The sequence below is a fragment of the Lontra canadensis genome, unplaced genomic scaffold (genome assembly GCF_010015895.1).
Source record: "Lontra canadensis isolate GAN:19392208 unplaced genomic scaffold, GSC_riverotter_1.0 scaffold112, whole genome shotgun sequence".
Lineage (NCBI taxonomy): Eukaryota > Metazoa > Chordata > Mammalia > Carnivora > Mustelidae > Lontra > Lontra canadensis.
This window is the reverse complement of record NW_022631106.1, coordinates 2,401,993-2,426,529: the sequence shown is the minus strand read 5'-3', so window position 1 is coordinate 2,426,529 and position 24,537 is coordinate 2,401,993. Positions and strand designations below refer to the sequence as shown.

Sequence of the window (24,537 nt, the reverse complement as noted above, 5' to 3'; positions counted from 1 at the left end):
TTGAATATATACTCACTGAGCCTCTGAAACAGAGAAGAAAAAGGCACAGGAAAAATGCAGCTGATTCACAAGCAGAGAAAGGAAAAATAAGACACAATTATGGTTTCTTAAAGAAAGTGTCAGCCACTTACTTCATCATTTGGTATTTATTGACAGTTCTGCTCAGAGCATTTTTAGCGGTGCTCTTTTCAGTTCCTTCCAATACCCATGCAAACACCAACCCCTTTAAAGGCAGACCCTAATATCAAGCCACCTCATTTGTTCAGCTTTAGGCTGGAGCCGAAGGTTGGAGGTTTCTTCAGACCAGAGGCCTCACAGAACCACATTGCTTCCTCCAGCAGTGTTTCAGTGGTAGATAAAGTGTCCATATGCTTCAGTGCACTGTGACTTTGTTCCAACCCAAGTTCATATTTGTAGAGTAGAACGTCATGGAGGCACCTCAGTCGCAGGTGGTCTAGGGTCTGTTTCATAATTCATACTTTGTATACTGTTCACATAAACCCCGGGAACTTGGAACTTTGAAACCCTCCTCTATCTTTCATACTTTCATTACTGTTGATCCTGGAACTGCGCAGGTCCACTTCTACATGGATTTTTCCCCCGATTAATACCGTGTAGTGCTATAAAGGTGTTTTGTCTTTCTTATGATTTCTGAATAACATTTTCTTTTCTCCAGCTTACTTTTTTTGTAAGAATACAGTATATAGTACATATAACCTACCGGTACGTGTGTTAATGGACTGTTTTTGTTATTGGTGAGGTTTCTGGTCAATAGTTAGTTAGGCTATAATAGTTAGGCTACTAATTAGGTTTTTGGGGGCTCAGCCATTATATGTGGGTTTTTGACTATGCAGGGGGCTGGCACCCTGGACCCCAATGTTGTTCAAGTGTCAACTATAAAAGATACCTCAGGCTTTTCTCCTGTCAGCCATTTTTGTTCTTAATAAGGTTCTCTATTTTCTATGACAATTGCAGAATTAAAAGCTTTTGCATGCATGCTTATTTTCTTCTTTTAGAAATAGGCCATATGCTCTTAGATCATTGTTGATAAGAAGAAATTTATGTTATTAAATTGTAGCATGTTTCAAGTCAAGTGTTTTAATGCTATAACTTCTAACATGTACAGTCCTCTTAAGCAAATATTTGAGCACCTGTGTTATCCTGGACAAGAATAAGACTATAATTTTATTTTGTTATGTGCCTTCATATGTTATAAAATGTTCATTCTTACCAGTAACTTTAAAACTGAAAACCAGAAACAGTATAATTCATTTTAAGAAAAACCTCTGTTTATTAAAATTAAAAATGATCAAGCAAGTTCACTAGAGATGGTGATTTACAATAACAAAAAGAGTTTACAAGAACTGTCTTGAGGGAGTAGAGCTTTGAGGTGTTATATACAATTACTTCATTCAGCAAATCTTGATCAAGCGTCTACTGTAAGTCAGACACTTGTAATTATGTGGTAGAAGCGGGCATAGAGAAGTAGGAGGAAGCAGAAAACTGTAGTTGCTGTGGCCAATTAGGAGAAGTCAGAAACAAAGATAATGTACTTCTAAAATTATCATGTATGGAACAATGTGAAAATATAACTGATGATTAAAATTCAATTTATAACTTTTCAAGAACCCATCTGTAGAATAATGATGAACACTTTATAGTAATTCAGGGGAACCAGAGTGTGAGCGTAAATGAAAGGCAACGATTCTATCAGTCATGAATGGGAAAGTTGACCCGAGGCATAAAAAGTGATGTATCTTCTAAAAATGCTCAGATTTCTGCTTATAACAATTACAGCAACAATGATTTCACATCTGTTAGTCAGAGGGTTTTAATCTGCAAGAGGTGAAGTGTTTGACAGTTCCTTGTTCTCCCATACAGATGAGCTCCTTGGAGTTTAACCTTTAGACTCCTAAGCAATCACGCTTTACAATTTTTTTGTACAAAACCACCCAAACAGAAACAGTCTAATAACTCCCAACCAGGAATACAGAAATCGGGAGACATTTTTTCATTTCATATAAATTTCTTCAATTAGCTTGTTCTTTCTTTCCCTTTCTTTCTTTCTTTCTTTCTTTTTCTTTCTTTCTTTCTTTCTTTTTTCTTTCTTTCTGGGGCTATTTTTAACATTCACCCTAGTGTCTAGAAACAGCCTTACAGTTAAAGAATTGAAGCCATTTGTGCTGATAGAAATGTCAGAACAGGATAATTCTTGCATTTCAGTGCCCTGCAGGATTTTAAATGAGTGACTATGGCTGTTTGATACAGGGAAGATGAGAAATGGGGTCTTTTCTCTTTACCTGAGTATGCTGGAATAAATATGAACTTTAAACTCATCTATGGAGAGAATTTATATCTTGAGCTTTTTATTGTTGTGAAAGACCAAAAAGTCATAAGCTTTATATAGTGCTGCAGTCGGTTTTCAAATGTAACTTTATGTTAAATTGATTTTAAGGCAATATTCACATAGATAAGACATTTCAACTAATTCAAATTATGTTGCATCAGGTGTTGCTCATGTTGCCAGAAGAACACAGGATGAGAAAACAGATAAGAAAACAGGAGATGGCCAAGCATTAACTCTACATAAGCCACATTGTCTTTATTTTTAATCAGTGAGTGCTCTTAAGTTAAGCTTGATCATGTACTATGGAGAACACATTTTTTAAGGGACACTGAATGTTTATTAGAGATAGGCACCAAGCTAAGTATTTTACATGTTATCTTAATTATCTCTGACTCCTTGAGGCAAAAACTGTCATTAAGTCTGTTTTACCAATAAAGATGTAGGCTAAAAAAAAGTTTATCAGTCGTCCCCAAATTGGTCTGCTAGCAAGTCCTGAGGGGCACTTTTTAAAAATGGAGATTCTTGGACCAACTTCTGGTGGGTAGGCTTCAGAAGTTCTTGAGTATAGGTCTGAATGTCTTCATGGATAAGCAGTTTCCCCAGTTGATTCTAATGAATACCCACGTTGTTGGAAGAGCTACCTCGTGTCACACAGCTGTGAAACAGTGTGGCTGAGACCGGGACTCACATCTGTGTGATTCCAGAGCTCCCATAATCTGGAAGTAACTGCCATGGGGACCTGCGCAGAGATGTTTAAAAACCACCATAGAGTCCTGAGCCTTTGAAAGAATCCTAGGTTTTATTTTGTCTGACATCATTCCCAGGATGGAGTTCCCCTCTCAGTGTCCTTAACCTTGTGTTTCCGAGCTTCTGCCGCATGCAGTTCGAAGATGAGGCTCTGGTTTTTCCAGGCAGCCCCTGCTCTTGCTGGGCAGTTCAGATTATTCAGAATGCTCTGCTCTGGGCGCTTACTGGGTTTGCCCTTTGGAGCCATCCAGAATAAACCCGGTCCTCCTTTTGCATGACAGCCTCTGCGTTATTCAAAAAGATGTGGCTTCTTCCTACTGTGGCTTTCCTACTCTAGGCTACCTGGGTCAGGAGCCAAATTCAAGTCCCCTGCAAAGAGAAACCACTGCAGCCCCCACCACCAACCGTGATCTCAACCACGGACTCACCCCACTCCTTCAGAAAGCAGGTATCATGTTGTTTCCCGTTGCATTTGATGTGATATTTTCGAAGCCTCCCTAGATCCCCAGTTAATTTTCTTTTTCTTTGGTATCACTTAACTATGTCAGAATTAGGAGACTTGGTCATTATTGATAACACAAATCAAAATTTTGCTTGTGGAAAGGGATCACTCGCATTCCAAATTAAAGATGTGGTTGAATTGAAAGCATGAGAACTTGGGACTTGAAGAGAGGAGTTAGTTGCGCTGATAAGCAGTAGGTGTCTTGGTTCCATTTGGCCCACGAGCTTGTGGCTCTCTGCCGCCCAGGCCAGCCTTGGCAGGAGGACAGGCTCTTCCTGAACAGCTCCTCCACTGTAGTAAAAGCAAACATATTTTTCTCCTATACTGAACCCTTCAGCCTTTTGTGTTTAAACTATTTCCCATCTTGTTTGAACTATTTTTTCTGGAACAAATATTTATTGTAGGCAGTGTAAATAACAGCTGACACTGTTTGTGTTGACTTTTCTATGACTCTTCTGGGCCTTTATTTAGTTAGCAGAGAGTTTGGAGACCTGAATTCATGTCTCTAACTTGTCACCAGTTTCTAGCTTAGACGAGTCTTTTAATTTCCTGGGCCACAGTTCTTTTGTGAATTAGGGCTAATAAATACCTTTGCCCTATCTTGTGGAGAGAGGTGTTAAATGTACCTAGAGACCTGAGATGTCCAGAGAAATGAGTTTACATAAAATGATGTGCTATTGTGAATATTTATTAGCCATTACTAGAAATGAAAGTATTGGCTTATCAGTGGAATTTAGACCCTTTCTCTAGCATGCCATTTAGGTTTTTTTGTTTTGTTTTCTTTGTTTTGTTTTGTTTTGTTTTTAATAAATTTTGCTGTTGCAGTTAGTTTAGGCAGGGTGGAGTTATCAAAAATATTTACCAGAAAAGTCTGACCTTTCAGGGAACAGACTGATCACTCCGAAACAACTCCCTTAATTGATCTCAGATGAGCTTGGAGAGGGGCGTGCGTATGTGCACACACACACCCTCGGGTCTGTGTGCTCGCTCCATTAGCTCTCAGGAAGGAAACAGATAAGAGGCCCTTCCCCTGCAGGTTTTTCAGCTCTTTCCTTAGCTGTGGACTGGACTGGAAGAAGTGAACGTCTCACATTTCCCTGGGGACAGGCAATTTAAGGTTATCTGTCTGGCCTTTTGAGCAACACCTTTTTTTTTTTTTTTTTTTTTTTTTAGCAAGTGTAAAAGTATGAACAGCTCTCCATGTTTGCTAGCTGGGAGGGAGATAATGATGAGGAGGATGGTTTGGATGAAGATGCAAGTCAGTGAATTGCAGTTGCCCAGGATCACGAGTAGTATTTCCTTCTGGGCAGCACCCTAGAGTTGGAGATGTGAATAAAAGCGGTACCCTCTTTTGGAGAAGCCCTCAGACTCTTGTCACGTTTTCTGAATCTATGTCCCCAGTTCTCTATTCTGTAAAACTGTCGTTTTGGACAGTATTTCCTCCAGCAGTCCTTGCCAAGATGCTGTGGGGGTTCAGTATACAGAACACTAGCAAATGCTTGGAGAATCAAAAGGTACTTCAGAAGTGGTGAACATTGTTTGGGGCTCATTTGGAGTGAGCGAGAAGGATATCTCATTTCTTCAGAGTAATTTAAAGAAGATGGAAGAGAGAACATTCCTCTCCTTGTAGTGATATGAGCCACTTTGTCTCAACGCACTGCTTAGGTTGTATTATTATGTGCAGGCTCTAGAAGTGAGAAATAAAGGGAACCTCACTGGGTCTGCCAGAACCCTTCAACCGTAGGCCATTACAAACGCATTCCAGTATGATTGACATCTAGTAGCTGTATACAGTGTGCCAATTAGAGTATTTAACTGTGCAGTAAAAAAGGAGTTAATGAAACACACCTAAGAAATGGGAAATAAGATTAGAAGTGGTGTTTTGGCCCTTATTCAAGTGACAAGGAGCAGAAGAGGGTGTGGAAACCATGCCTGGCTGACTTCTTGTGTCTTTATTTACCACCAGCTTATGCATTACTAAGTGTCTATAGATACATAGTTATCACAACCTCACCCCAAATATTCTGGTCTCAGTTTGATTCAGTACTATTTTATTGTTCAGCAATGTATGGAAATTTTAGAATTTAAATTCAAAATAAACAATAACATGAATTAAAATTACAATCCATTGATTTCTTTGTTGGCTTTTCTGCTTGTAACACAAATTGCATGAATTTTCTACATTATTTCCCTCAGAAGTCACTATGGACATCCCCCCCCCCCCCCCAAATACCTAGAGATGGGATTTAAAAACTTTTTTTTTTTTAACCACAAGTGAACTGCTGTTTAGCAACATTGACTACAACTGTGCTTCTCCGGAATTTCGCCACTATATAATTGTCTTCTTCGTTTCTTTTCTGGCTTAACTAGTGTATATAATCACTGATTTATAAGTGTGAGCTGTAATAATGTCAGCTGTCTGCTGGCATGATTGGAGAACGTATTATGAAATGAAGTTAATTTTCTATCTTCTTTTCTTGGAGACTCTTTTACACTTAATTTTGAGCAGATAAGTGACATAAAAGACCAAGCCACTTGAAGATAATGCATTTAGAAATTGCTGATTGATGAGCTTATGCTTATCTAATTTTGTTAAAAAAGATCCTAATATATCTTTTGAGAATAGATTTTTTGAATGGAAGAACAAAAATACTCCAGGATAGGTGGATAAGATACCAGAAAAAGGAACGTTGAAGGGCTCTATGTTTTTCTCTGACCAAAAATTGTTTTAATATTAATCCTGGAATGCATGTTTTAGTCATGGCTGTCAGTGGTGGAAAATATTATTTAGCTTAATAGTTTTAATTAAAATAAATGTTTGTGTTTTAAGCAAAACAGTTTATGTTGTAATAAGATAATAGCAACATTTTATGCATCTCTTTCTTTGTTGGATTTTCTTTTGGAGATAATGATCTTTTGGGCTCTTTTCCATAAATATGCATATCATACTCGTGTTTCTCTTTAAATGCATGCATGAGTAAGAAGCACTGAATTTGATTAACTTTATTAACCGTAAATAATGAAGTGTACTCTTTTATGTTAACCCTTATTTTATTGTGTATCAGCCTTTAGACATTTGGCTATCTGGACAAGCAATCATTTATATCCTTTTAAAAAATATTTATAGCTTCTTTGACTAATTGCTTCTTATACGACTTAAAGCCTTTTGCAGTGGTACCATTTGTTAAAACACAGCCAGAAGCAGGCAGAGCAGTGTCATTTTTCAAAAAATTCGTGTCATTTTTATAGACAAATAACACTTGTAAATGATGGATAATAGCTAGCAGGATGCTGCATGGTATAAAACGTGCATGAATTATATTTTCTGGGAGTTAGAAGGTTAACTTGCCTATGAACTAATTGAAGAGCTTTATGGTAAATGCAAAATGTTGTATGCACATTATCGGCAGGACTTAAACCAGCTGAAAAGGGGATTTCCTTCCCTTGGGTATTATTCATTATCTCATCCCCTTTTTCTGGCTAGATAGTGTGTTAGGAGAGCATCTAATCATCATGCATCTATAGAATTTATAAAAGAGAGCACGGCATAGATGCTTTTCAAAACAATTGGCAGATTAATACTTTGCACATTAGAAATGGGAGTGGAGGTGAATGAGGGCACGGAAATTATCACTACATAATGATACATTTTTTGGATTTACACAGAACACGTTTATCAGGCCAACTGTGGTTTCTGGCCCTGGGAAAACAAACAGTGGGAGATAGTCCTGGTCTCTGGAAGCTTGCAATATAGAAGTAACAGGAATTTATCACCTCCTTTCTGTTGAGGAAGGCTAACTCACGGTTCTCTTTTTATACTTTTTACACTGGACAGTTCTGTTAAGTTGAAAACACACCGTCTCACTGTAGTAACAGTTAGAATGCTCAATAAGCTATCATATTATGTTAGTGAAAACCTCAGAAACTTCACTTGTTCAAAAGTGAGACTCTTCTTGCCCAGCTAAGGCCTGATTGTAGACATCCATCCATCCATCCTAATTATGGGAGAAGAGGTGCATTTGGTGTCTTTTTCATTTTCCCCTGCATTTTAACTGCTCTTTCTCAGTGGGTTTGTGTTGGGGGAAAAAGGAGTTGAGGGAAAGAAGGTAATTGTATAAGAAATGGACAGGATTTCTTACTTGACTGGTCTGGCCATAAGCTGGCTTTGTGTTTTCTGGGCTTAGTTGATGTTTAACATCCTTTGTCTTTGGGGCTCTTCCGTTTCTCTACAATATGTCTAGATCGAATTCCTTTTTATTTACCCTGATTAGTTTGTCCGTGGATTCATGTCCTGCCACCTTCGGGAAAGTCTCATCTGTTCTCTATCATTTCTGTTCTTTTCTTCTAGGACTGTGATTAGACTTTTTTTTTTTTAAGATTTTATTTATTTATTTGCCAGAGAAAGAGAGGGAGAGAGCTTGAGAGTACAAGCAGGGATAGTGGCAGGCAGAGGGAGAAGCAGGCTTCTCACGGAGTAAGGAGCACGACGTGGGACTTGATTCCAGGACACTAGGATCATGACCTGAGCCGAGGGCAGATGCTTAACGGACTGAGCCACCCAGGCATCCCAATGTGATTAGACTTATATTAGACCTTCTCATTGTATTCAACCTGTAGGTTAACATATCTTCTGTATTTTTCATCTCTTTGTCTCCCTGGATGGCCTTTTAGGCAATTTCTTCAGCTCTTCCTTCCAGCTTATTAATTTCCTTTTCAACTTTGACTGATATGCTACATAATTTTGCTAGTGCATATTTTCCAATAGTTATAATTTTTTTAAAAGTAGGTTCCATGCCCAGCAAAGGGTCCAACGTGGCACTTGAACTCACGACCCTGATGAAGATCTGAGCTGAGATTAAAAGTCAGACACTTTACTGACTGCACCACCCAGGTGCCCCCAATAACTATAATTTTTATTTTTAAATGTTTTATTTGGGTCTTCTTAAAAATGCTGGTCTTAAAAAACAAAACAAAACTGTGGTCTACACACAAGACTTACCATCTTAACCATTGTTAAGTTGTACAGTTCAGTTAAGTTCAGTTAGCATTAAGTACATTCACATTGTTGTGCAACCAATCTCCAGCACTTTTTTATTTTTTAAGATTTTATTTACTTATTTGAGAGAGAGAGAGCACAAGTGGAGTGGGGGCAGAGGGAGGCAGAGGAGCAGGCTCCCCTCTGAAGAGGGAGCTCCAGTGTGGGATTATTGTTTTCTTAGGCTCATAGGAAGCAAGAACATGACTTGAGTGAAGTCAGATACTTACCTGACAGCGACCCAGGTGTCCCTCTAACACAGTTTTAATCTTGCAAAACTGAAACTGCCTGGTCATTTTTGAAAGTCACTTACTGCATGTTTATTTTTATGATTCTATCTTTTTGCATCTTTAATATTTCATATATAATTATTTTATAGGCTATCTCCGGTAATTGAAACTTCTGAAGTCCATGGCGGTCTAAACCTGTTGTTTGCTATCTCTTCTGACTCTCATGCATGGTGTTTTGTTTCCGTGTGTACTTAGTAAGCCTTGATTGCTAGCTCATATTTGATTTGATTGATCTTAATCTGTAGATGAAGCCTTGGGACTTGGTTTAATACTTCTGGGAGAGTATTTGCATTTGCTTCTGCAAGTAGCCCCAGGGTACTGCTGTCCTGTGACAATTTCACCACCTTCCAGGTGTCCCCAAGCTTTTCTTGATGGCTCAACCACATGCATCAGGCCTTCCCTAATGCCAGTTTGAAACAACACTGTCCCTTATAGGACCCTTTCCTTTCTTGTGCTCATTGCCTGGGGTTTTTGTTTGATTGCTTTTTCCTTTGTGCCTGTTGGTGATTTTTCTTACTTCCTCTGAACTTAAAAGAACAATAATGATCGCATTTTTATCTAGAATATGATTGTTTTACCAGTAGGCCCCAGAGTAGTTGGTCTGCCACACTTCTGGAAGCCTTAGCTGCTTTTAAAGCACCTTTACCACGGACACTGTTTTGGTTCCTCTCCTGGGCCCATCATACCATAGCACCCTTGCTAGGGCAGGATTCTCCTTCAGTTGCATCCAAGCTTCTGATTTTATAGAAGTCTGTTCTCCCCAGACTCTGTTAGAATAACCTTATCTCCTGGAAGGAAGTCTGTTGGGCGGGATGACCTCTGGCCAGCATTCCCACCATAAATTCTATTTCTGGCTTCCCAGATTGAGTCACCTTTGTCCCACTTTAGGCTGATAATGGGATGCGGGTACTTCTCTTTGCAATTTTTTGCTAGCCTGGGGCCCTCTAGCTGTGTGTCAGCTGCCAGTCCAGTAGGCCTCCCTGATTCTAGGGAAATCATCTCAAATGCTCTTCTTTTCCACTTTCTTTTCTTTCTACTTTCTTCTTTCTTTACTCTTTCTTTTCACTGAAGTGAGAGCAGGCACTCAGCCCCACCCTGCTAGCCCTTACTCTATTGGTAGTGGTGGTCATAATTGTAACACAGCTTTTTGTCCTCAAAGAAATATAAAATTCTCTGCTGGCTTCCCTTTTTTTTTTTTTTTTTTTCTTTCCTACTCTGAGTGGGCAAAGGGTATGTAAAATCATGAAATCATTGGATACATTAACTTTGAAAAGTTCCTTTAAAAAACCTGACACCTCACTTTTGACATTTATATCTATGTGGCTTGATAGGCTCATTTGAAACTTTTGGTTTAATATCTGTCCATACAAATATGTACAGCATGTTTCATCTCCTCTATCACAGGTTATTTTTTTTCCTTCTTCTGCCCTCCTATTGTCTATTAAACATCTCCTAGAATGGAATGTATTTACTTTCTCTGCAAGTTGGTTGGTTCACTTTATTACGTTGCAGAAAGTGTATTTTACTCCAGTTACTCTGAGACGTAAGAAGCTGGACAAGCAGTGAGCCCTCAGAACCATGACAGGGTCGCTACAAACCATGTGGAGCAGTACTCGATCATTTGGCATGTTTCATTTTTTTTAAATGTCATGCCAGATGAACTCCATTGAAACTAAGATTATGGTTATATAATTCTGCTGCCTCCCTAGGAGATGGAGCCTAACTCCCCATCCCTAGAGTGTGGGCTGCATTTTGTGTGGAGTGACAAATGCTTCCTCAGCCAGGTGATCCGGGTGGGTATCAGCAGGGTAAGTCATGGAGATAGTAGGTAACCTTGATAAGATGTGATGACAATGACACTTCACCTCCATTGGTCTTCTTCTAAAAACCTATAATCTCGTTCTAACAACAAGAGAAAACACCAGTAACATCCAAAGTGAGAGACATTCCACACAGTGCCTGACTAGCACTCTTCAAACTGTCAAGATCATCAAAAATAAGAAAAGGCTGAGAAACAGTTGCAGATGAGAGGAGGCAAAGGAGCCATGACCACAAACTATAATGTGATGGGATCTGGGAACAGAAGAAGGACATCAGGAAAAAATGTGGTGGCATTTAGTTAATAATAGTGTGTTATTGCTGGTTTTTTAGTTACGGAAGATGCACAGAGTGACGGGAGATGTTAACAGTAGGGTAAACTGAAGGATGAAGTATACAGGGATTCTTCTCACTGTCTTGGCAACTTTTCTGCACACCAAAAGTATTGTAAAGTAAAAAGGTTACTCAAATTAAAATTTTAAATAGATATCATTAAATAAAAATAGGTATTTAAACACTTTTCCTAATAGTGCTGAGAAATACTGTATGTATGTGGTGTTATCTGTATTTCAGAAGAACATTTGACTGTTGTCTAGAAGAGATAAGAAATTCTAGTGGAAAAGCACATAGCATAGTTGAGCAGACAGCAGTTAGCGTGGTGATGAAGGGCATTACTGGAGCCAGACTGACAGGCTTTGAAGCGCAATTTCATTCCTCTTAGCTGAGTGACCTTAGGCGAGTTAGCATTTCTGTGCCTCAGTATTCCCACCTACAATATCATTATCCCACACTGAGTGGTTGAGAACAGATGAGATAACACACATCGAGCTCCCTGGCATAATCCACATCCCTACTGTAGTGCCAGGACTTTCTATTCCTCTGACATCTCTACTACCTATTCAGAGGACTCTGAGCCAAGTTAGTGGATAACCAGATAGATGCCAGGCAGGTTAATGTGAAAACGTCTGTTCTCAGAGGCCAGTGTCGATCTGAACAGGAATAGAGGGTGTGTTTCGCACAGTGTTTGGTAATAACATCACCTCTTGTGTGTCTTGGATCCTTGGGGTACTCTCTAAATGTTAATGAATGGATCAGATTAATACATCTGGTCATAGGCGTTTTGTGTTTGTGGTTTTGGAGAACTTTATTTATAATTTTGAGGAAACCCATTATATGGCTGGGATCATAAGGCTTATTCTGTGGACACTGCTGTGTTTCATGCCAGATAAGCTTTCATTGTCCTTTTTCAAAGGCACTTTGCAAGGCATCAGTGCCAAATCTGGGGTCGTCATCTTCTCGTCCTGACATCTGGCTTCTTGGCTGACTCTTTAACCAGATGGGAGCATTGATGTGGCCTCTGGATCAGAATTAGCCCTGTTTTTCTCATTGCCCTTCTGTTAACTTGCATTGGATTAGAAGAAATGAAGACTATTTTCTTTAAAAAATGGGGCGCCATGGGTGGCTCAGTGGGTTGAGCCACTGCCTTCGGTTCAGGTCATGATCTCAAGGTCCTGGGATCGAGTCCCGCATCGGGCTCTCTGCTCAGCGGGGAGCCTGCTTCCCTCTCTCTCTCTCTCTCTGCCTGCCTCTCTGTCTACTTGTGATCTCTCTCTGTCAAATCAATAAATAAAATATAAAAAAAAATAGCTGTATTGAAATATAATTCATATACTGGTACAACTCATCCATATAGAATGTATGTTTCAGTGGTTTCATTGTATTCACAGGGTTGTGAGACCCTCCACACACTCAATTTTGAGACACCTTCATGATCCCCAAAGAAATCCTATATCCTTTAGCCATCATCCCATCTCCCTACCACTTCCAACTCTAGAAAACCACTGATCTACTTCTTATCTCTGTACATGTTCCTGTTCTGGACCTTTCATGTAAGTAGAATCCTATAATATGTGGCCTCTGTATCTGGCTTATTTTGCTTAGCATAACATTTTTAGGTTTTATCCATATTGTAACACATATCAGTACTTTGTTCCTTTTTATTGCTGAATTGTATTTCATTGAATATACCATGGTCTATACCATGTTTTATGTATTTGCTCATCAACTGATGAACATTTGAGTTTTTTATACTTTTTGGCTACTACAGTAATGCTGCTTTGAATATTTGTATACAGGTTGTTGTGTAGATGAGTATTTTCAGTTTTCTTGGGCATATGCCTAGGAATAGAATTGTTGGTTAGTATGTTGCAACTATATGTTTAGATGTTTGAGGAACCACCAGACTGTTTTCCAAAAGAGCTGCATCATTTTATATTTTCACTAGTAGCTTCTTAGGGTTCTAATTTTTTACATTTTTGTCAATACTTGTTATCTTTTTGATTATAGACATCCTAATGCTTGTGCAGTGGTGTCTCATTGTAATTTTGATTGGCATTTCCCTAATGACTAAGGATGATGACTGCCTTTTCATGTGCTTATTGGCCATTTGTGTATCTCCTTAGGAGAAATGTCTATTCATATTCTTTCTTCAGTTTTAAAGAAGTTATTTTCTTTTTATTATTGAGTTGTATGAGTTCTTTGTATACTCGAGATCTAACTCCCTTATCAGAAGTGTGATTTGCAAATATTTTCTACCATTCTGTGTGTCTCTTTTTTTTTTTATGATAGTCTTTGAAACACAAAAGATTCTGATGTTGATGAAATCCACTCTATTTTTTGTTGTTGTTACTTGTACTTTGGTGTCATATCTAAGAAAGTTCATGAAGGTTTACTACTGTATTTTCTAAGATTTTTATAGTTTTAGATCTTACACTTAGGTCTGTGATCTATTTCACATTAATTTTTGTGTATGATATGAGGAAGGAATCTCTTGCTTTTTTTTACCCAGAGGGTCTGTAATTTTGGTGTGGGCTAGGAAGAAGGTACCTCTGTGGTCAGCTTTCCTTAAAAATCTTGGGTGCATGGTCTCTAAATGGGCTTTCTTGGGTAGAAGCATCATACACGTGTTGCTACATTTTTATTGCTGGAAGAATGGTGTGTTCTGTGTGACCCCTCATGAGAGGGAGAGAGCATAGAAAGTCTGCATATGGGTTCCTCCAGACTCCCTTGTGTCTTTTCCTCTTATGATCTAGCTTTGTGTCTTTACTATGTTGCTGTAACAAATCTTAGTAATGAGTGTGACTATACACTGAGTCTCTGTCCTTTTAGCAAATACCTGAACATAGTGGTGATCTTAGGTCTCCATTACACAGGGTCCAACTTCATTCTTTTGTATTTTGATCTCTAGTTGTCCTAACATTATTTACTGAAAGAGGATATATATTTTTCAGAGAGAAATTTAAATCCCGAGAGCCCAGAAACACCACATGTCTTATACAAGGTCAAACATGTAGCAAGTATATGGACAGGGATAGGAGCTTACCTTAGTTCAGGCTCCTGTAACAAAAGTATCCATAGCCTGGGTAGTTTAAACAACAGACATCTGGGCCTCACAGTTCTGAGGTCTGGGAAGTCTGAGATAAGTGACAGGCAGCTGATTCCATTTCTGAGGAGGCTTCTCTTTCTAGTTTGTGGACACATCTACTTGCTGTATCCTCACATGGTGGAGAGAGGGAGGGGTTATGGACTCTTCACTTCTTATAGGTGCATTAATCTCATCATGGAGGGGGGGCAGTCCTACCACATGACCTCATCTAAACTTTATTACTTCTCAAAGGCTGTCTCCAAATACTGTAATACTGGGGACTAGGATGTCCACATTTGAACATTCAATTCATAACAGAAACCCATCTTCTAAATTTAAGACCAACCCTGGGCCATTTCATGATGTTTACCCACTTTCTCTTTGGTACACAGGATGAATCAAAGTGATACTTTTCTTGAGTCTCCTGGAATTTTACTTCATTGTAGTTATCTGTTTCGAAGTACTGGCCTTGTGTGTATTTTGTAAGTCTTATGTAAAAAGCACCCTTGGGATACCTGACTTTCATCACCCAAAATTATTGATTAAAGTCAGCTACCCATTTAATTAACAAGGTTTATTTATTTCTCTAAAATATATATAAATCTTACTAGTTTTGTGTTTTTCATGGAGGCTTTCTATTTTTTCAACTGTGTCTAAAAACAAGTTTGAATGGTCTTCATAAAAAAAGGCCTGGTATATCTGACTTTGCGTGCAAAGGACCTAAGGTGAATGCTATTCCTGCCATTTATTAATTAGGCACCTTTGGTGTGTGAGTCCTCTGAACCTCATTTTCCTGCAGAGTTCCTGAGAGGAATAGGTGTGATAACATTTATAAAATGCCTAGGTTATCATGTCTTGGCACATAGTAGTCACTCAATAAATGGTTGCAAATTTTGTAGTTGACACTGAAACCCCAACTATCACTGTTTTCTGTCTAGCCCTTTTTCTAATGCCCTTATCTGAATATGGCTTAGGTCAGTCTTTATTCTCAGAAGATTAATATAGTCATACTATCCAGCTAGAGTGATTTACTCTAGCTATTTGAAAGTTGAAATCTCCCAAGTTTTCAGGGGGTGTTCCCAAGGGAACGATGAAAGAGAGTAGATTATCTTGTTCCAGGAAATATAGATGCTGAGGGATTCATGGAATATGTGTGTGCATTCCTGCTAGAGTAGCTCTCAAATTATGTAGGTTATAGATGTAGCTTGCTTCTTTGCCAGAGGAGAAACTTCTCTGCATATTGTAGCTTTCTTTGTCTCTAGTGGAGACAAAGATTTCTTCACCAGGATGGGAGAGACTTTACAAGACTGTGGGGAGGTAGAGTTTAAATGGATAGCAAGAGACTGGTGAGAAGAAAGAATGTGACTATGGAAAAGGAAGGACAAACCCCCAATAGAGGGTTACACATACTGTGACCCTGTGGAGGGGGTTGAGGAAATTAATAACATTAGTAATGATGCTTCTAGTAATAATAGATAACATTTACTGGGAATCTGCTCCGTGATATGCGTATAGTGCTAAGTGCTTTGATCATGTATTAGGTTGTATAATAAAAGGTTCCACAGAATCTAGTCAATAGTTAAAGAGAGTAAAGAACTCATTCTCAGATCACACAGCTAGTAAATGGCAAATCCAGGAAATGAATCCTAGATTCATTTCTAGAATCTAGAACAACAGAGGCTAGAGACAACAGAGATGTTTTTCTCTTTTTCTTGAGTGGGCGAGAGAGACTCGAAAACTCATCAAGCCTGTGAAATGCGGTCTACCTCCATTTTCTCAGCTTTTGCTATGGAGCCAGCTGTTCAAACTGGATACTTTTCCGAGTAAAAAGCGTTCTATTAACATTTACCTGAGGGCAACAGATATATACCAGACTGCCCAGCCAGGCATGTGGTCACCTGTGTGTAGGGGTTTCAAAACAAGCCATAAGAAAAAGAATAAAAAAGACATAGCCTTATTTACAACAGATGATGGTATGGTGTAAACAGATGACATGGAAAAAGCCGAACTGCTTGACTCCTGTTTTAATGTTATCATATTTATCAGGAAAAATGATTTTGAAATTGGTATGGGTAGAATGAAGATGGTTACAAGAAATTAAAGCTAAGATAGAAGAGATAATGAGAGCTGCTAAAAATGCATTTAGGTCTCCTGGGCACTGAAAGAACTTGCAGATGTGATTGTGGAACCACTTTAGATAATATTTTGTGAATCAAGGCAAATAGGATGCCAGAAGATTGTAAATGATTTCAGTGAACATGTACCAGTTTTCAAGGGGGGAAAGCGTAGTTTAGAGACTACAGATGGGTGAGCTTAAGTTAGTGTCTGATGAAATTCTAGAAGCAATATTAAACAGATGTTTGTGAACATATAAAAAGGCAGCAGTGATCACTGGGAGACACAAAGGATTCTCTTAAGAACAAGTTTGTTCCTGTTTGGATGGGATCAGTAGTATGACACAGGAAGAGGATGCCAGATAGTGAATATTGATTTTAACAAGACATTTGAGACTCTTTTGTGACATGGCAAGATGGAGAAATGTGAGGTGGGTGATAATACAGTTTGATGACTTTCTTTTTTTGCTGCAGAGAGAGCAACAGCCATTTTAAAACTTGTGAATGGATGAGCTGACAAATATGGCCTATGGGCCAGTATGGCTCACTGCTTGTTTTTGTAAATAAAGTTTTATTGGAACACCATCAAGCCATTCATTTCTATGGCTGCTTTTCTGCTAAAGGGAGCAATTGAGCAGTTGGGACAGAGACTGTATGGCCTGCATAGCCTAAAATATTTGCTGTCTGGCTCTTTATGGAATAAGTTTGCTGACCCCTGGCCTGGAAAGAACACTGGATTTCAGACCAGCTGCATATTAGAATCACCTAGGTTCTTATTAATGTCCTAGCTTGTGTTCCCCACCTTCCCCAGCTGAAAAAGAATCTCTGAGGCTAGGACTGTCTTTTGTTGTTGTTGTTGTTTATTTTTTAAGATTCCCAGGTGATTCTAATGTGTAGTCAGTCAGGGCTGGAGACCTTTGACCCAGAGACAGGGTATACTAATGGGGAGTGCTGTAGGGGACCAGGAGCCGTGTCATGTTTCCTGTTAGAGCTAATGATATATAATTAATCTCTGAATGACAGAGAAGGGAGAGCAAGAGATAGTTCTCTAGATGATGGGGTAAGAATTATGAACTTTCTGCCCCTAGGGTAAGAAAATGATGTTGGTTATAGTATTAAATGCAACGCCCTGCATTTATGTACTAAATGTCCCTGTGTAAGTATTAGGTGATGATTTAACCTCATTGTAATTCATGTGAAAATAAACTAAGGGTTAACTGCCAACATTATGATATAACCAGGAAAACCAAAATGAAACAAAGTCAACTATAACAACCAAGGTGGTCTCAGCCTGCGTTAACCTAATTATAACGAAAAGCAAAGATACTATATGCTGTTCAGGTCTGATCACGTCTGTTAGAAGTAAGCTCCTTATGGCTGATAATATGGCTGATTCAGCTTTGGATTCATCCCAGGGGTGAGATGAGCTGCCACAGGAGACAAGGAGGTCTCCTCCTCTCCGGGAGGTGTTCAAGGGAAGATTGTATGACCATTTGGCATGGGCTAGAATTGAAAATATTCTTGGTGATTATATTAGGGTTCTCCAGAGAAACAGACTCAATAGGACATATGTGTGCATGTCCATGTATTCATATATTTATAAAGAGATTTATCGCTCATGTGATTATGGAAGCAAGCAAGTCCCAAGGTCTGCAGGGTCCATCAGCAAACTGGAGACCCAGAAGAACCAATGATGTAAGTTCTAGTCTGAGTCCTTAAGGCCTGTGAGCCAGGAGAGCTGATGGTGTTAGTTTCAGTCAAAAGGCTTGCAGGCTCGGGGCGCCTGGGTGGCTCAGTGGGTTAAAGCCTCTGCCTTCGGCTCAGGTCATGATCCCACGGTCCTGGAATCGAGCCCCACATCGGGCTCTCTGCTCCGAGGGGGCCTGCTTCCCCCCCTCTCTCTGCCTGCCTCTCTGCCTATTTGTGATCTCTGTCTGTCAAATAAATAAATAAAATCTTAAAAAAAAAAAAAAGGCTTGCGGGCTCAAAATCGAGGGAGGTGATGTTTCAGTTCAAATCTGAAGGCAGGAAGAAGCCCTTGTCCCACTTTGAAGGTAGCTGGGCAGAAGGAATTCCCTCTGCCTCAGAGGAAATCTGCCTTTTTGTTTTGTTCAGGCCTTCGTTGGATTGGATGAGGTTCACCCACATTGGGGAGAGCAAACCGCTTTCATTAGACTCCTAATTCCAGTGTTAATGCAATCTAGAAACACCTTCACAGACATACTCCGAATAGTGTTTGACCAAATGGCCAGGCACCTGTAGCCTGGTCAGACTGACACATCAAATTAGCTGCTATCACAGTGACCATCTACTCAATGTCTTCATTTCGTGGAGAAGAAAGCAGTCGCAAAGGATGTGACTTGCCCAAGGTACTCCAGGGGCCAAAGCAGCTCTAGAATTTGGGTCTCCTCAATCCACAGGCCTCTGCTTTTCTGGCCAGACTGTTTAGTAGATATAGATGGTGTGCCAGTGACCTCCAGGGTCCTCTCTTAGTTCTCAGGGTTAAACTGACCCTGTTAAAAGAAATGAAGAACTGCCTAAGGGCAAGAAACCTTAACCAGGACAAAGCACTGCAGCCACTGGACAGTGGTGTGCATTCTGAGGAGCACACCTGTCAGCTAGATACAGAGGTGGTCCTTATCCACCCAGGTGACAGCCACAGGCTTATTTACTTGGATTTTATCCATAACCCCCCTTCTGGCCTCTCAGGGAGCCCCAAAGTCTACTTAATCCTTTAATGCTCTGAAGAGGAGGAGGAAAAGAGATCTCCAGGTAGGATTTCATGCTGGCATGCATAATTAGATGAGGGGCAGTCCATCAGCGGGGGTGGGGGTATAGGGACAGCTCTGCATCTGACCTCTTTGTGATGAATCAGCAGGGGATTGGCCAGAAAGATGCAGGACATTCAGAGGGGAGCTCTTCCTCTAGGATACTGCTCCTGACAGCTGTCAGAATAGGCTAGGCACCTACCTGGCATCAAATACCCTTCTAGGTACTACACGTACATTATTTTTCCTAGTTCAGAAACAGCTCTTCAAGTGCCCATTGTCATCCCCACCCAACAGACAAGAAGACTGAGCTCTAGGTGCATTTTTCTTCCTTTTCGAAGAAGGTCATTGGAACTGACAGCCCAGACTCAAGCTTCTAACATAATGCCCCTGCATGTTTCCATGCTGCTGGCACTGAGCCCATCTGATTTTAGGGAACGATAATAATGCAGTTATTCAGAAGATTGCTTTCCAAGTTAGCTCCCAGTTACTGTCAAACAGCAGAATTCGAAATTGCACTGTGGCTAACGTGCTGACACCCAACACAGTTCAGGCGTTGTATAAATAAAGTCAACAGGCTGACTTTTGAGTAAAATGTAATTTTTCGACTGCTGTCAAGAGGAAGATAATTGATGATAAAAGGCAAATATAAATGACTTTTTGATTACCTGTTGTTTTAGATTACCTCGGCTTCTCTTCATCATTGCTACAGAGACTTAAAAGCTATGCAAAAAAGCCTCTTAGTATAAATTTCCCCCCTTCCACTTCCCCTCTTGTCACATTTCCCCACACCCTTTAATAGAAGCCCTACTCTTGGGAAAGTCAGGAATTAGTTGCTTAACTTTCTAATTATTGCAAGTGTGTTAAACAAATCACTGGTAAGAGGCTTGCATGTTGCAGGTGCCTATGCCTAAGAAGATACTTAAGAGGGCTGCTGGAGAAAATGCTAGCAGGTGCTGCTGCTCCTGTCCTGCCGTCCAGGAAACCTAATTTAGGTTGATAGTGGGTGGACTTAGAATGCTTTGGGGAGTGTTCTGTCTAGAGGAACAAATGCATTATCTTCAGACTTTCAACCATACGAATTGGTAAGTCAGCCCACTATGCTGAAGGACGGTCCTAAACCAGCTCTTGCACTTGAATAGGCAGTCGGAAATTTTGGTTGTTAGCATGGAACTCTTCTGGATCCATTCTCAGCGAGAATAGTCCTAAAAGGCAGCTCTAGGTAGTCCCCAAACAAATTGAGTATGGCACCCCCTGTCCCCTTCCCCAAATTCATTCCTGGAGGACAGATGGTATGTGCATCTGGAAGAGAGAAGATCTGGAGTTGCTTCTGGCATTTTACTTTAAAACTTCAAAATTTAGGGGTGCCTAGGTGGCTCATTGGTTAAGGTTTGGCTCAGGTCACGATCTCAGAGTCCTGCAGTTGAGTCCCACGTGGGGCTGCCTGCCTAGCGGAGAGTCAGCTTCTCCCTCTCCCTCTGGCCCCCCCACCCTCACTTGCCCTCATTCGCGCTCTCTCTCTCTCTTTCAAATAAATAAATCTTCTAAAACTTCACAATATAAGTTTTGTCGATTTCTTAAACCATAAATAGAAATCTGACTCTTTCCCCTATCAAATTAGACTCAACATTGAAATCTTAAATAGAAACTGAATGGCATGGCTCCTTATCCCTGGATTAAAGTTTTACGGTAAAACAAATTTAAGTCCTATGAACTCTAAGACAAACAAATGTGAACATAGCACACAAAGGAGGGAAGGAAAGAAAGACTCCATATAGCAAGCTTAAAACTGGGTTTTCTTCCTTCTCCTCACCTTCTCCAGTTCCCTTCCCCAGTCTGTGATTGAACATCCTAAGGTCCTTTGAAAATCCATTTGTGTTTGCTGAATGCATCTTAGGTCTTGAGGACTCACAGCCTGGAGAAGTATTGATTGCCTTTAAGGGTCCATTACTTAGGTAAACCAAATCATGTAACTGATCTTGGCTCTAATTGATCAAATCTCTCCCACAGTGTTGGAAAGATTGTAATCTAATTACTTCAGTTTCCCGGTTTCTAAGGCAAAGGTTACATTTTGCTGAAACTTACCCTGCTTCAGCAACCTCTCCTTATCCAGGTTTCCCTTCTTGAAACACACAGTGTCTGTTGTACAGCTATAAACTGGGAGGTATGGACACACACACACAATCTATGTCCGTAAAGCTGCCTGGGTTTTATTTTCAACTTTCTCTGTAAATGGTAGATTAGAAACGTAAGCCATCTTCATTTTTTACCTTTTTCCTTTTAACTTTACAGCTTGGTAAAGGGGAGTTGGGTCACTATTAGCCTCTCTTGTTTCTCCTGGTGAGCTTTGCCTCAACCCAATACTTTCCTTTTCTGGAGCTAGAAGTTGTGTTTGCGGTTTCAGAACCTGTAAGTGCAGTGCGTTTGAAGACTGTTGTTAAAAGCTGCTGAGCTGCCAATTTCTCCGTGGATTGGCTCCCTGGCCTTAACTTGGTCTTTACCATCAGCCTTCTGTACCTTCCTGAGAGCCATTACATTGGCTCAGCTTGGCTTTTCCCCGTCGTTTTACTTCCTTAGGTAGGCCTTGTCTACCTCACAGGTTAAAATCCAGGGCTGGGCTAGGAGTGGGCTGACACTTAGCAAAGCAACTTGTTATCTATCCTACCCAGCAGGATAACCATATTTAATGAAGACTGCCAGAATGACTGAGTTGGAAGAAAAAGGCCCTTCCAATGGAGAGAAATCAGACATTTAATTAAAAGATAACTTCTCTAGCATTCCTAAAAATGCCATTGATTATTGGAAAGCTTTGCGGCAGGCTAAAAGAGTAGCAGAGAATGTATTATATAGTTCCTCTGCCTGAATAGGGGAGGTCTGAAGACAGGGACCCTCCTCCTTCAGTGGGACTGTCACCTTACTGGCTATTAATCCACATGAATCACTGCAGCAGGCATGTCCCCAGCAGAGATCCTCAGTGTCGCCTGCTGTGAAGGAATGAGTGGGTGTCCAGCGCATGTGCATTGATAGGAGCCATGGGAATACAAGCCAGGACTGACTGGGGATGAGCAGGGAATGATCTGAACTCTAGGGTTCTGGGGGAGTTCTCTTGGCCAGGCGAGTCCTGTTTGCTTTCCTTTATTAAGAAAGGGTATTTCTATAAATGCAGAAACTGTGTTAGGGAACTTAGAGTAACTGTCTTAAAATTAAAGAAAACAGACTCTAAAGATACCTCTTTTCTGACAAAACTAAGTACTAGACTTCTCACCTGGGCTGGTGGAATGCATGTCTTTAGCGAGAAATATCTCGGCTGCTCCATGTAGCATAGATTCTTTCTGGGGCCTAAAAACATAAGGTGACTGGAATGTGCTTCATGGGAAAGTTTGAGTCAATATATTGAGACACAACTGTGAAGCCATTTTTTACGTGTAACTCTGCCGTTTTAATGGATTTAATATTCATGCTAAAAAGTTTAAATTCGGAGTAGTGCAATAATATTTCTTGCAACTCTGTCTCTAAGAAGTTGTATAGAGAGTTCTCCTAGCTGGGCCTCCCATTCTGCCTGTTGGAGCTCTCATATTTTACTAATTTTTGATATCAAGCTTATAGAAAAGTTGAAACAAGAGTGTAATGAGCATGATGAACTCTTTACCCCCACCCTTCCTCACAACCCTGTGTACCAGTCATTTTGCTACACTTGCTGCATCACTCCCACTGTGTTCTGGGAAAGTTCTAAAGAATGCAGACCATGACAATTCATCCCTACTGACTTCAGATGTATCTCTTAAGAATTAGGTTTTCTGGGACACCTGGGTGGCTCAGTGGGTTGGGCCTCTGCCTTCGGCTCGGGTCATGATCTCGGGGTCCTGGGATTGAGCCCTATATCAGGCTCTCTGCTCAGTGCGGAACCTGCTTCCCCCTTTCTCTCTGCCTGCCTCTCTGCCTACTTGTGATCTCTGTCAAATTAAAAAAAAAAAAAAAGAATTAAGTTTTCTGTTACAGAATCTATTACCATTAAAACCCCAGGAAAATTTAACTTTAACATAATAATATCATCTAGCATAAGTTTATATTTAAGTTTCCCAGTTGTATCAGTTATTTTCCTTATAGCTATTTTTTAAAAAACAATCCAAGATCCAGTCAAGGATCACATATTGTATTTAGCTGTCACATCTCCTTATCTTATTCATTCATTCATTCATTCATTTATTGTGAGTGCATGTACTCCCCATGAGGGGTGGGGAGGAGCAGAGGGAGATGGAGAGACAATCTTAAGCAGACTCCATGCCCAGTGTGGAGCCCTACTCAGGGTTCTATGTCATGACCCTGAGATTATGACCTGGACAGAAATTAAGAGCTGGCTGCTTAATTTACCAAGCTACCCAGGTGCCCTGCCTTGGTCTCTTTTAACTAGTCCCTAAGTTTTTCAAAGTCTTTGTGACATCAGTATCTGTTCAGTTGTTTCCTCTTGTAGGATTCAAGAATGCCACCTCAGGAGGGTTACCTTCCCATGGCGATGCCTTAGGAAGCACAGAAAGTCCATCTGTCCCATTGATGGTGGTGTTGGCTTTGGTCATGTGGTTAAAGTCTTGTTCATCAGATTTCTCACCTGTAAAGACATTTTATTTCTCCTGCGATTAAGTAGCTTGTGGGGTGCTATTGAGACCAGGTGACTATCCCATTCTCCAGCAGTCTTTCCCAGGAGTTTTAACATCTGCTGATGGTCTGTGCCTAAATCAGTTATTGAATTGGTGGTTACCATACCCCAATTTTGGGAAAGAAAAAGTCAATTGTACTTTGGGTACCAGAGAAATGACTCTAGGGAGAAAAAAATGCATGTTCTTTTATTAAAAATATTAAAAGTTTTTTCCATAATTTAAAATACAGGTTTAAAAGAAATTTGTGAGTGTGACTATCAAATAAAAGCCTACATTCATTTTGAGTGCAGATCATAAAATTGGGAGCTTATAAATTTATAAATTTTGTACACCATATCTTAAAATTTGCATCAAAAATTTTAGGGTTGAATTCTTGTTGCAGTATTTAGAACAAAAGTGGGAAAGTGTTCTGTGTGCATGAGTGAAAGATCTCCACGTAACTCTGTCCCTGTAGAAATATCATCTAAGGAATTTATGAAACTCTGAACCAATCTGTTGTATTTTTTAAGCAGCACTCATTTGAGAAATTGCTTGTGATAAATGGGCTTCACTAATTAAATCATACACTTCCATAGTACATTACATATAAAACTAGACTAGGAAATAAATATAATTAAAGTAAACATGCCCTTCTAATTAGTAATTGTTTCTGCCATTTTAAGCAAATTTCGGAGTCACAGAGAGCTGCTCCACTATAAACCTAATAATGAAGCTTGTGATAACAGGTGTAAATTAACACAATGGAAAACATTTACACTGTAACATGCTAAATTAAAAATGACATTAACAAGTCTCATTTTCAAATTCTGTATAATTAACATTTGTTCAACCCAGAGA

At 39.9% G+C, this 24,537-nt stretch overlaps 1 protein-coding gene across 1 annotated transcript in view; it reads left to right on the top strand.

The window, feature by feature from the left end:
* Window positions 1–24,537, top strand: part of AFF3 (AF4/FMR2 family member 3) — a 525,952-nt gene that overhangs the window by 31,669 nt on the left and 469,746 nt on the right. The window lies entirely within an intron of this gene.